We start from the raw sequence: 9,739 nt of genomic DNA on the forward strand, positions 1-9,739 counted from the left end.
AAAAAAAAAAAAAAAAAGGAAGAAAAGAAAAACACTTTATTTTTTAAGCTCCAAAGCAGCTGTACTCTTTCCCAGTCGAACAGTGTGCACATCCAGGGAACACTGGAAAAACTGGCAGATAAAGAAAATTTCCTCTTTTGTTCTTCTGAGGCAGAGAACTAGAGAGGCTTTAGGTCTCTTCTCCACAGCCCTCCAAAGCATCTGCTAGGGAAAGAAGAACTAAAGTGTGGAGGACACACGGACTGCATGTGCGTCTCTTACGTGGCGCTTGACAGAAGTGCCTGGATGAGATCGGTTCTCATGCCATCCCCCCTTTTCTGTCCCCCATCCTGGCGATYTGCTTCCACATTCTCAGAAAATGTCTGAGCGGTACAAAATTATCAGTGCTGACAAGCCTGACCTTAGACACATAAAGGCAGCTACAAAATTCAGCAGCTGAGGACAAAGTAGGAATATGAAAGGTACTTCAAACCCTACACAGTTATTAAGTAACAATTTAACATTTGCTTTAAAATGACAGCTCTCCCTGCAGAAAGTAGGTCATTTCTTCATCAAATTCAAAACAGACAGACCATAGCTGTGCTCATTTAAACCAGTTATTCCAGTCACCAGCAGCTCTTATTGGCATCTTGAGATAAAAGTAAACCTTTTGTATTTTATTCAAAACCCTCGGAACAATCCAAGAACAGAGCATTTGCCTAAAACATTCCCTTATCCCCACGGGTGACACAGGTCTACATCAGCGCCTCGTGTCCGGTCAGCACACTTCTACAACGTGGAGCTGTGAACGGACGAAATGCAGGCTGTGTAAGATCCCGAGGGCTGCCAACGCGAGGCCTGGGGACGATCCCCAGTGCCCGGAGCTCAAGGGGCAAAACTGACCTCAAGTCCCTCTGGACAGCCTGCAGCAGCAGCTCTGATCTAGAGCCCCAGCACAAAGCCCCATGTTCAGCTCTGGGGCCACGCATCCGCCTGTGTAGCACCGCAACGGCAATGCCCTTTACGAACAACGGGCAAAAAGCCCATCACCAAACCTGGTGCAGAGATCGAGCTCATACAAGTAAYCTCAACCAGGAAAGCAAGTCAGGCCCAAAGCTGTTCTGCACAAAGGTGACTTTCCTGCCCTCTGCTACACTGCCTCAAATCGTAGCAAGTGCTAYTTCCAAGTGGCACAACCCTTCTGCCCAGTGCTGCCGGAGATGAGACCAACCCACCAGAATGGCAGGGTAACAAAAGATGGCACAAGTGAGCGACTTAACTAAATCTTTTCTCCTCAAGGGAACCAACTGYGTAGCTCCACGGGCAGGAAAAGAAACCTCTGCATTTCTAAACCTGGCTTTCTAAACTCAGGAAATAAAGCTGTCTCCTGGGCTCCTCTAACTACCTGAGATGTTCCCCTGCTCCTTCCCCTCCCAAACGGAGCATATGGAGGTGACTGCCCACACCCCGTATCTTCACGGCTGCTTCACAAACACCAGCGCTCTGCTCGCCCGAGCGCTAAAGGCAGTCCACCGTGCCCCCGTCTGCTTGCTAGGCAGCTAAGCGCTCCATACGATGAATCATAATTGCTGCGTGGAAACTCATCCAAAGTGATTTAGCCGGAGTAGGATAACACTAGAATACTTGAGCAGGTCTGACTCCTTACATCAGCTAATAAGCTTTTCATGGAAAGCTGGATTCTGTTATTAATTACGCCTAGCTGCACCCTTCTTATGACAAACACCTATTCCACCATGTGTTTGCTTAGCAGCAGATGACTAAGATGATTTTCTTGGAAAGAAATCAAGTACCAAAGAATGCTTCCCTCCTGCTGCCTTTATACAACATAATTGATTAGTGTCATTTCCCTGGGCTGTTAAATGTCAAGGGCTTTCGTTAGGTATACATTTATTTCTTGAGACTCCAAAGCTTGTTGCAGCAGATCAAAGGGCTTGCAGAGAGAAATTTTTAACTCTGTTGGACCTTTTCTGATCAGAAGTTTTTTTCCCCCTGTTTTCTATGGTACACACATATTTTGTAACCTATGTACAGCACTTTGGACTTGATTTGGTCTCTTATATTGAAGTGAGCCGGGTGCAGCTCCCGGCTTAGTCACTCAGGCTATGGAAGTGTGTGTGAAAGGGGAATCACACCCCATACGTGCAGCAACGACTGCAGACAACCCAAGAAAAGGCTTTGATGTGGAAACGGAGGAGCCAGTGGGGGAAACTCATGTTATGGGGCTGTCCACGTACGCTAGGGTGGGAAACAGAAGGATGGCTGCCTCTGACTTTTCACCAACCAAGAAGCACAGCTGTATTTGCTGCTGGCTCAGCAGAATCCCTCCACAGATCAAGCACAGCATCAACAGCAGCACACCTCGTTCTTCACCTTAAACTTGGAAGAACCACCTGCACAGGCAAGAAAACAATTTAGATCTTGGTGCCAGCTGAGCCCACAGTCTTAAGAGGATGCTCCCTCATTTCAATCATGCAAAGCAGGTGCGTGCATTTTCCAGGACCGTGGTTYAGGGTTGGTAGTGCTGAAGCACGACTGCCTTCCACCCACTCACTCGCGTTGCTGGCGGCACACAGCTGTCCCACGCCGAGGAAGCTGCTCTTCGCACCCACGGAGAGGTGAGCCAGCCAAGGTGGAGAGCAACTTCCAGATCTTTCTCTGGCCGTGCCGTTAAATTTCCGGATTGGATGATACGCAGATCTTTCGTTTAATGTTAATTTCCTTTGGACCCTCCTGAGAGGACTGAGGCGACGTTTTTCCCTTCTTCCGTGAACGCCCTCACACGGTAGGCAAAAGGCATTTGGTTCAGATCAAAGAAAAAACACATCTGAAGCARCTCTGTAAATCCCAGAACATCTGTGGGACATGGGACAAGGGTCCAAAATAGATGGTAACTGGCCCTGTCAGAACAGTCCAGAAGTACGAGYCAAGGAAAAGACCAAATTGGAGCTCTAATATCTGCATTTCAAGGTCTGCTTCTTTAAAAGCAAAGACAACAGTGAAGTACAATGCAAGTAAAACAGTGAAAGGCAAAGTAAAATACCACATAAACAGGAATAAGGTCTAGAAGCAAGAATCTATAGGGTGCATAAGACAGAACACGCAGCAGACATGTTATCTGCAGAGTTTTGGGGTCCCCAGAAATGATGCTGATGGCACCTGTGGGGCACCCCATCCACATGCCTCTGTGGCACTCTCATTCTCTTTTTCCCTCTATTTCACTGTCAGAAAGGAAATTAACTGAGCGATTAAAACCACCTCCTCTCAGCCAGCCCTCTCCCAGACTGTTGGGTTTCTGCAGAAAGCCCATCGCTCCCTGGGGTCATTTTCATTGCACTTAAGCTCTTCCAGGAACTCAGACATGCTGACAGCAGTCCCTCCTCTGCTAGACACCCAATCAGCGGGCTGAAGGAGGTTTTTCTAAGGAAGCTAATTGAACATGTTTTATTAAAACAAACAAACAAAAAAAAAGAACAAAAAACCCTTTGCTCTACAGGCAAATTCTGTGAAACAGAAAACCCAGAGGGTAAGATGCTAACCACAAAGTCTGCTGGAAACGTTGTTCAGAGAACCAGACAAAGTTGATGATGGACTTTCTCTGGTGTCTGGAAAGGATCTCAAGACCAGCACTTGGCCTATACCTCACATGTCGTCACAGGAGTGTCTAAGGCTGGAGATGAACACTTGCAGAAGTGGTAAGAGGGGAGTTTTACTTGCACTTCTCTCTGTGATTCAAGAATTCCCCATGTGACAGGAACTGCTGCTCACTGTGCAAGCCCATCAGCCACAATTAGCAGACTAGGGTGGTGGAAATAAGCCCAAGGACACCCGGAGCACATGCTTGTAGAGCTCCAGCTGCCCTTTCTCTACTGGAATAACACGTAAAGCAACCTATCTTCCAGCTGCACWGAAATTCTGGAATTAATCAACAGCATTAAGAGGACACAAAGCACTGCAGTGTGCAGAGTTATACTCTGGTTACCTAAAAAGCACAAGGGGAGGCCATCAGGATATACCAGATGATCTCTTCAATCCCACCAATACTCTATAAAGAGCAAAAAGACAGAGAACACTACAGACATGCTGCAGTTTCCAGCTTTGCCAGGCAGGACTCCCCCCGCATGGTGCTGCAAAGGGTTGCTCTCAGGACACCTTCCAAGGATCCTACTGCAAGTTTGGCCGCAGGGCATGGCATCTCATGGCCCCACAGTGAGATTGYTGTAGCTCAATCAGCCTCTCGTGACCAGAGCTGAGTTGTGGGAAGCYGGCCAGCTCCTGGGACCCGAAGGAGGCAAGGGTGACTCAGATCACACCTCAGCTCCTATTCCCACAGGGCATAAACAGCGCAGCAAAAAAMCATCCCTCAGTGCTTTACCTGACAAGCAAGCACATGCTTGGGAGGCTTCCTCCCCAACCTTATATTCTGACTTTACAGGGGAAAGCACACCAAGAACACCAGGTAGGTGCAAGTCCACTGAGAAGGGCAAGGAGGTGGGAGCATGAGGAAGCCTCAAGAAGGGAGCAGAGCACACACATGGCTGAACAGCAAGGTGCTGAGCAGGCAGCAGGCCTGGCCAGGGCCTCACCAGCTTGGGGGCCCAAGGTCGCATGGAGAGCTGTAGGGCTTTGGGCAACCAAACCGATCTTGGTGTGGCCATGCCCAGCCCAGCCCAGCCCAGCCCAGCTCTAGTCTGAGCATCTCTGCAACACGACTTGCTGCAGTGCGCAAACATGTCTCCGGACTTTGGCAAGAGAAAAGGTCACTCATTGCAGCAGATCCCAGATGTGTAAAGACGGAGGAGACAGGAAACAAGCTTTGAAAGTTTATATACACCATGGCTCTCACTCCAATGGCAACATAAACAGAAATACAGCAACGTACCACAGCTATTTACAGTGACTGGCCTTCTACAGAATTTTCAGCTGAGGTTTTCTGAAGACTTTATATGAAAGTATGCCAAACTGGTATAATTTTATCAAGGCCAGAATTATTCTTATTCCACATATTGAAGAACAAGTCACTGAAGGATATATAGGAATTACTTCATACCTCTCYACCCTACAAGACAAAGGCAGCCATTCTTTACTAAGCAGCACCTCTAAACTACAGTGCAGGACTGGACGCGAGGAAATATTCACAGGGAATTTAGTGAAGTCAAAGAGATTATCCAAAAGCATAAGCCAGGCAGGATGCAAGTACTATTCTTCACTTTTTTTTTTTTTTTTAACCAAAAATGTCTTGAGCTTTTTGACTGTAAGTGCACACCTCCCTCCCATATAAGCAGACAATCTCCAATCCTGTACAAGGAGAAGGATAACTTGAAAGGAAGACAACTATTAATTAAGTCAAAAGAGCAAATGGTTGTGAGATCTTCAGTGTCTCCTTGATACATCTTACTAGTTACAGGAGTAAATTACCACATAACCTGGTGTAACTCCTGGGCTAATTAAATCTATTTAAATTCCACTAGCAGTTGCAGCTAGAAAAAGTGTTGTTATATTCCTAATATTTCTGAGCAGGAAACACAACAAATGGCCAACTGCAGATGTGGCTGCTCTTCTCAGGTAGACGAAGGAGCAGAGAAGCACAGCCTGCTGCAGATGTTCTCACTATAGCAGAATCCCCAGGTGCAAAGGCTCCGTGCGGCAGCACCACGCTGCACTGCGTGCACAGCGCGACCGCGTCTTTGAAGCACCATTTCTAGACCAGGAGGCTCYGCTGCCTGAGAAAGCTTTTGTTGCAAGCGTGCAAACCACGCAAAACGCTCCGTTTGTGTCCATGCAGTTTAAGAYGCTCTACGTTTCTAGCTGTAGGGTTAGTGAGTACTATGCCAGCTCCCAYTGGTGCTCTCCACTGCAATTCACTGCTACCACTGATGGTTTGTGCAGCCTTTAAGCTGCTCAAGTATCCCTCCGGATTGACAAGTGTCAAATAAACACAATTGCTAGTGCATAATTCCATGTTCCTAAACTTTTCTCCTGTCTCCATTCCCTCCACCTTCTCCCATGCAACAGGAGGATAAATTAAGGAGTGAGAAGGCAAACAAATAGAGGGAGATACACAGTTTCTAGAGGAAATTAATATATTGGCACTAGGTCATGTCACAACCCTACGGCCCTGTAAACACCACTGGAAGCTTCCCATCCACTGCTGTGTGAGAAATCTGCACTAACTCTCCCTAAAGCCCACCGAGAATTGCTTTGCAGGGAAAAGCCTCTTCTGATCATCCGAACTGCAGAGACGTTTCCTATGGCTGAACCAATGGGGAATCCCAGGAAAATGAACCTTTCTCAGGTCACCACARAGACAGAGACAGTTTTCAAGCACTATACTACAGATACTTCCACGTCTTTCCAGCTGCTCCCAGTTCCCTGCTGTGCTGGCCACTGCCATCAGTTCGCAGGTTCTATGAAGCACAGCAAGAAAGGGAACACGCAGAGGGAGGAAAGGCAAGAGCTGCTTTACTCCAGGAGCTAAAATAGCAGGTGGCAGAATTTAGTTAGCCAAAGTCCCATTTGCAGAGGATGYAGCCACACTCAGTTTCTCAATCCCAGACACTGCTCATAGCTTACAAAGGAACTTGCTCGGGCAGGAAGTAAGTACATGTAATATCTGTAAGAGAGGGGCTTCCTCTGACAGGACAAAGAAGTATTATAGCAATATATGTGTGTGTTTTGGGAGGGGGGGCTGGGAGAGGCAGAATCCTTCCCATTCAGGATATCCATTTCCCAGAAGGAAAAACAAGCAGATCTTGTCTGTCTTGATCTCTCTGCTACTCTGTGGCTATTCTGCAACGGCAACGAGAAGCATTTCTCTTTAAAGAAACCTATATATTTGGCAGTAAGTAACAGCTGAAATGCCTGCAGGTTCCACTCACGTAAGCAACAGCTGCTAACATTGCATATAACAGAGATTAGGGACACGTGCATCTATTTATACCAGTGACAACAACGGAAAGAGAAACAATAGATTTTTCTTCTAATCAGGAGAGAATTTCTTGGCTTCCCTCAGCTCTATTCTGTCTCTTTGCTGCAGGAAAGTAACAGGTCACAACAMAAAGGAGGAGTCCTGTGTTATTTTTAAAATGTGCTGCATGTAGAAGRAGAACATAAGGTAAAGGTGCAAAAAATGGAAGCAAGGATGAAAAAGCTACTTACGTTGTTCTAGCTATATTCAGGCACAGTGAAGACACCATAAGGGGCCAGGAAAGAACTCCCTTAAAATAGGGGACTTAGAAACAACCCTAGCACACCATTCCCCAGGCCTGCTGAGGCTAAGCACAGAAGGATAACTAAAAAGGAACTGAACTTGCTAGGAGAAAGGAAGAGCCTGGATGAACACAGAATCACGGAACAGTTGAAGTTGGAAGGGATGTCTGGAGATCATCTACTCCAACCYCACTGCTCAAGCAGGGTCACCTAGAGCATTTTGCCCAGGACCCTGTCCAGATGGCTTTTGARTATCTCCAAGGATGGAGACTCCCGAACCTCTCTGAGTAACCTGTTCCAGTGCTGTGTTACCYTCACAGTAAAGTTTTTACTCATGTTCAGACAGATCACCCTGTGTTTCAWTTTGTGCCCATTGCCCCTCATCCTGTCRCTGGACATCACTGAAAAGAGTTTGGCCCTGTCTTCTTTACACTTTCCCTTCAGATACAGGTCTCTGAAGAGGCCAAAGTTTGCTCTCCTGAAGTCCAGGGTTGTGATCTTGCTTTTTTGCCCTGCTCCTTCCTTGCAAGATCCTGAACTCCCTATCTCATGGTCGCTGCACGCAACTTTGCTCCTGACCTTTACATTTCCAACCAGCCCTTCCTTCYTTGTAAGTATGAGGTTCAGCAGAACACCTCTCCTCACTGGCTCCTCTATCGCCAGTACCACGAAGTTGTCATCGATGCTCTCCAGGAACCTCCTGGATTGCTTCTGCCTTGCTTCTGTTGTCCCTCCAGCAGAKATTGGGGTGGTTGAAATCCCCAGTGAGGACCAGGGACTACGAACATGAGGCTACTTCCAGTTCTCTGTAGGCAGCCTCATCTACTTCTTCCTGATCAGATGGCCTTTAGCAAACACCCACAACARTGTCACCCATGTTAAGTCTGCCCCTTAATCCTTACCCACAAACTTTCATGCAGCCCACTGTCCACCCTTAGTCAGAGCTCCATACATTCCAGTTGCTCTCTCACACAAAAGGCGACTCCCCCTCCTTGCTTTCCTGGTCTGTCTTTCCTAAAGAGGCTGCAGCCATCCATTGCAGCATTCCAGTCACGCGAGCTATCCCACCACATCTCCAAAATTGCAATGAGATCATCATCCTTCATCTGCACATCGACCTCTAATGCCTCCTGTTCATTCCYCGTGCTATGTACATGAATGTGTACAGGCACTTCAGAGAGGCAATCRAACATGCTGATTTTCCAGAAGGGGTGCAAGAGGTTTCCCTAGGGTYTTGTCTTGCAGACAGTTCCTTGTCTGCATGCAAATGCTTAAGGTATCCTCACTTAAGCTCTATTTTGTTGAGGCCCCAGCAAGCAGCAAACTTCTCTCCAGACAGCAGGTCAGGTCAGCAGATGGATGCCTCTGTCCCCTGCAGCAGGGAGTCACTCACTGCTATCACTTGCTGCTTCCTCCAGGTGCTCCTGCAGGGCACAGGGTCCACTGGCCCAGATGCTTCACTTGAAAGCACRCCCACCTCCTCCTCAGCTTTGAGGGCAGTGAATCTATTCATAGCTGCAAGTCTTCAGGAGGAGTCACCATCTTCCAGTCTTCACCTTCTTYGGAATTAGCACTTACAGTCCTGCAAGGCACAGATTCTGCCTGTATCTCCACTGCCATTGGGAGCTGGGGCTCTGGAAGGTATAGGGTCTCTGAGAGTATCCTGTCTCTCTTGCTGATCCTTTAGGACTGCAGACAGCTTGCTGCCTTCCTCCATTAACTCCATTACCTGGCAACAACTCATCAACAACTGCACAGTCTACAGACCATCTTTGAAAGATATCCTTTAAGCATGTGCATCACAYAGATGCTCTTACTTTAATCAGTGTATTCACCAACTATGCAGCAGCAAAGACTCGGGAAAGTATAAAGATTTTGTGGCAAGATGTCTCTCTTGAACACTCATCCCTGTAGTACATAAGCATAACAGGGAGGAAATAGCACATACTGAGAGRCAGGCTGAAGAAAGTGGACACTGGCAGGCTCATATTCAGGATTTTAGATACCTCCAAGTGAGTAGAAACATGATCTTTTTCRCTCCATTGGCAGGAAGGATCCTTTTGGTGAAGAACCACTCTTGCATGYGGCACCAGCATATTTCCACGTTCTGGTTTGGGTACCAGAACGCTGTGCTGCCTTCCTCRCAAGCAACCCTGCATGGCAGGGATCAGCACCATATCTCCATAGAGTAAATCAAGTTATATGAGGGAGAAAGTAAAAAAAAGCAGTATCATGAAGTTTGACAAAACACTACAAGCAGAATCACAATAAACGTACAGGAAGAGAGAGGTTTGGGGAGCTGACTGCTACCTAAAAGGACACAAATGTAGGAGCAAAGAAACAATTGTGCTACTATGTCCAGGGAATAATAACATTAAAGAAACAAACCCACAACAGCTCCCTTGCGATCTGGAGCACAGCTGTTACTGTTGTAACAGCTCTAGTCAAAAGAGAGCAGCAAAACTCAGGGTCACAGTTTGGACAAAGTTCATAGAACTTCATCTTTTCAAAGAGTGACTAGACCTGAAATAAT

This window comes from Rhea americana, unplaced genomic scaffold, assembly GCF_003343005.1.
Source record: "Rhea americana isolate MKP2758 unplaced genomic scaffold, rheAme1 scaffold_345, whole genome shotgun sequence".
Taxonomy (NCBI): Eukaryota; Metazoa; Chordata; class Aves; order Rheiformes; family Rheidae; genus Rhea; species Rhea americana.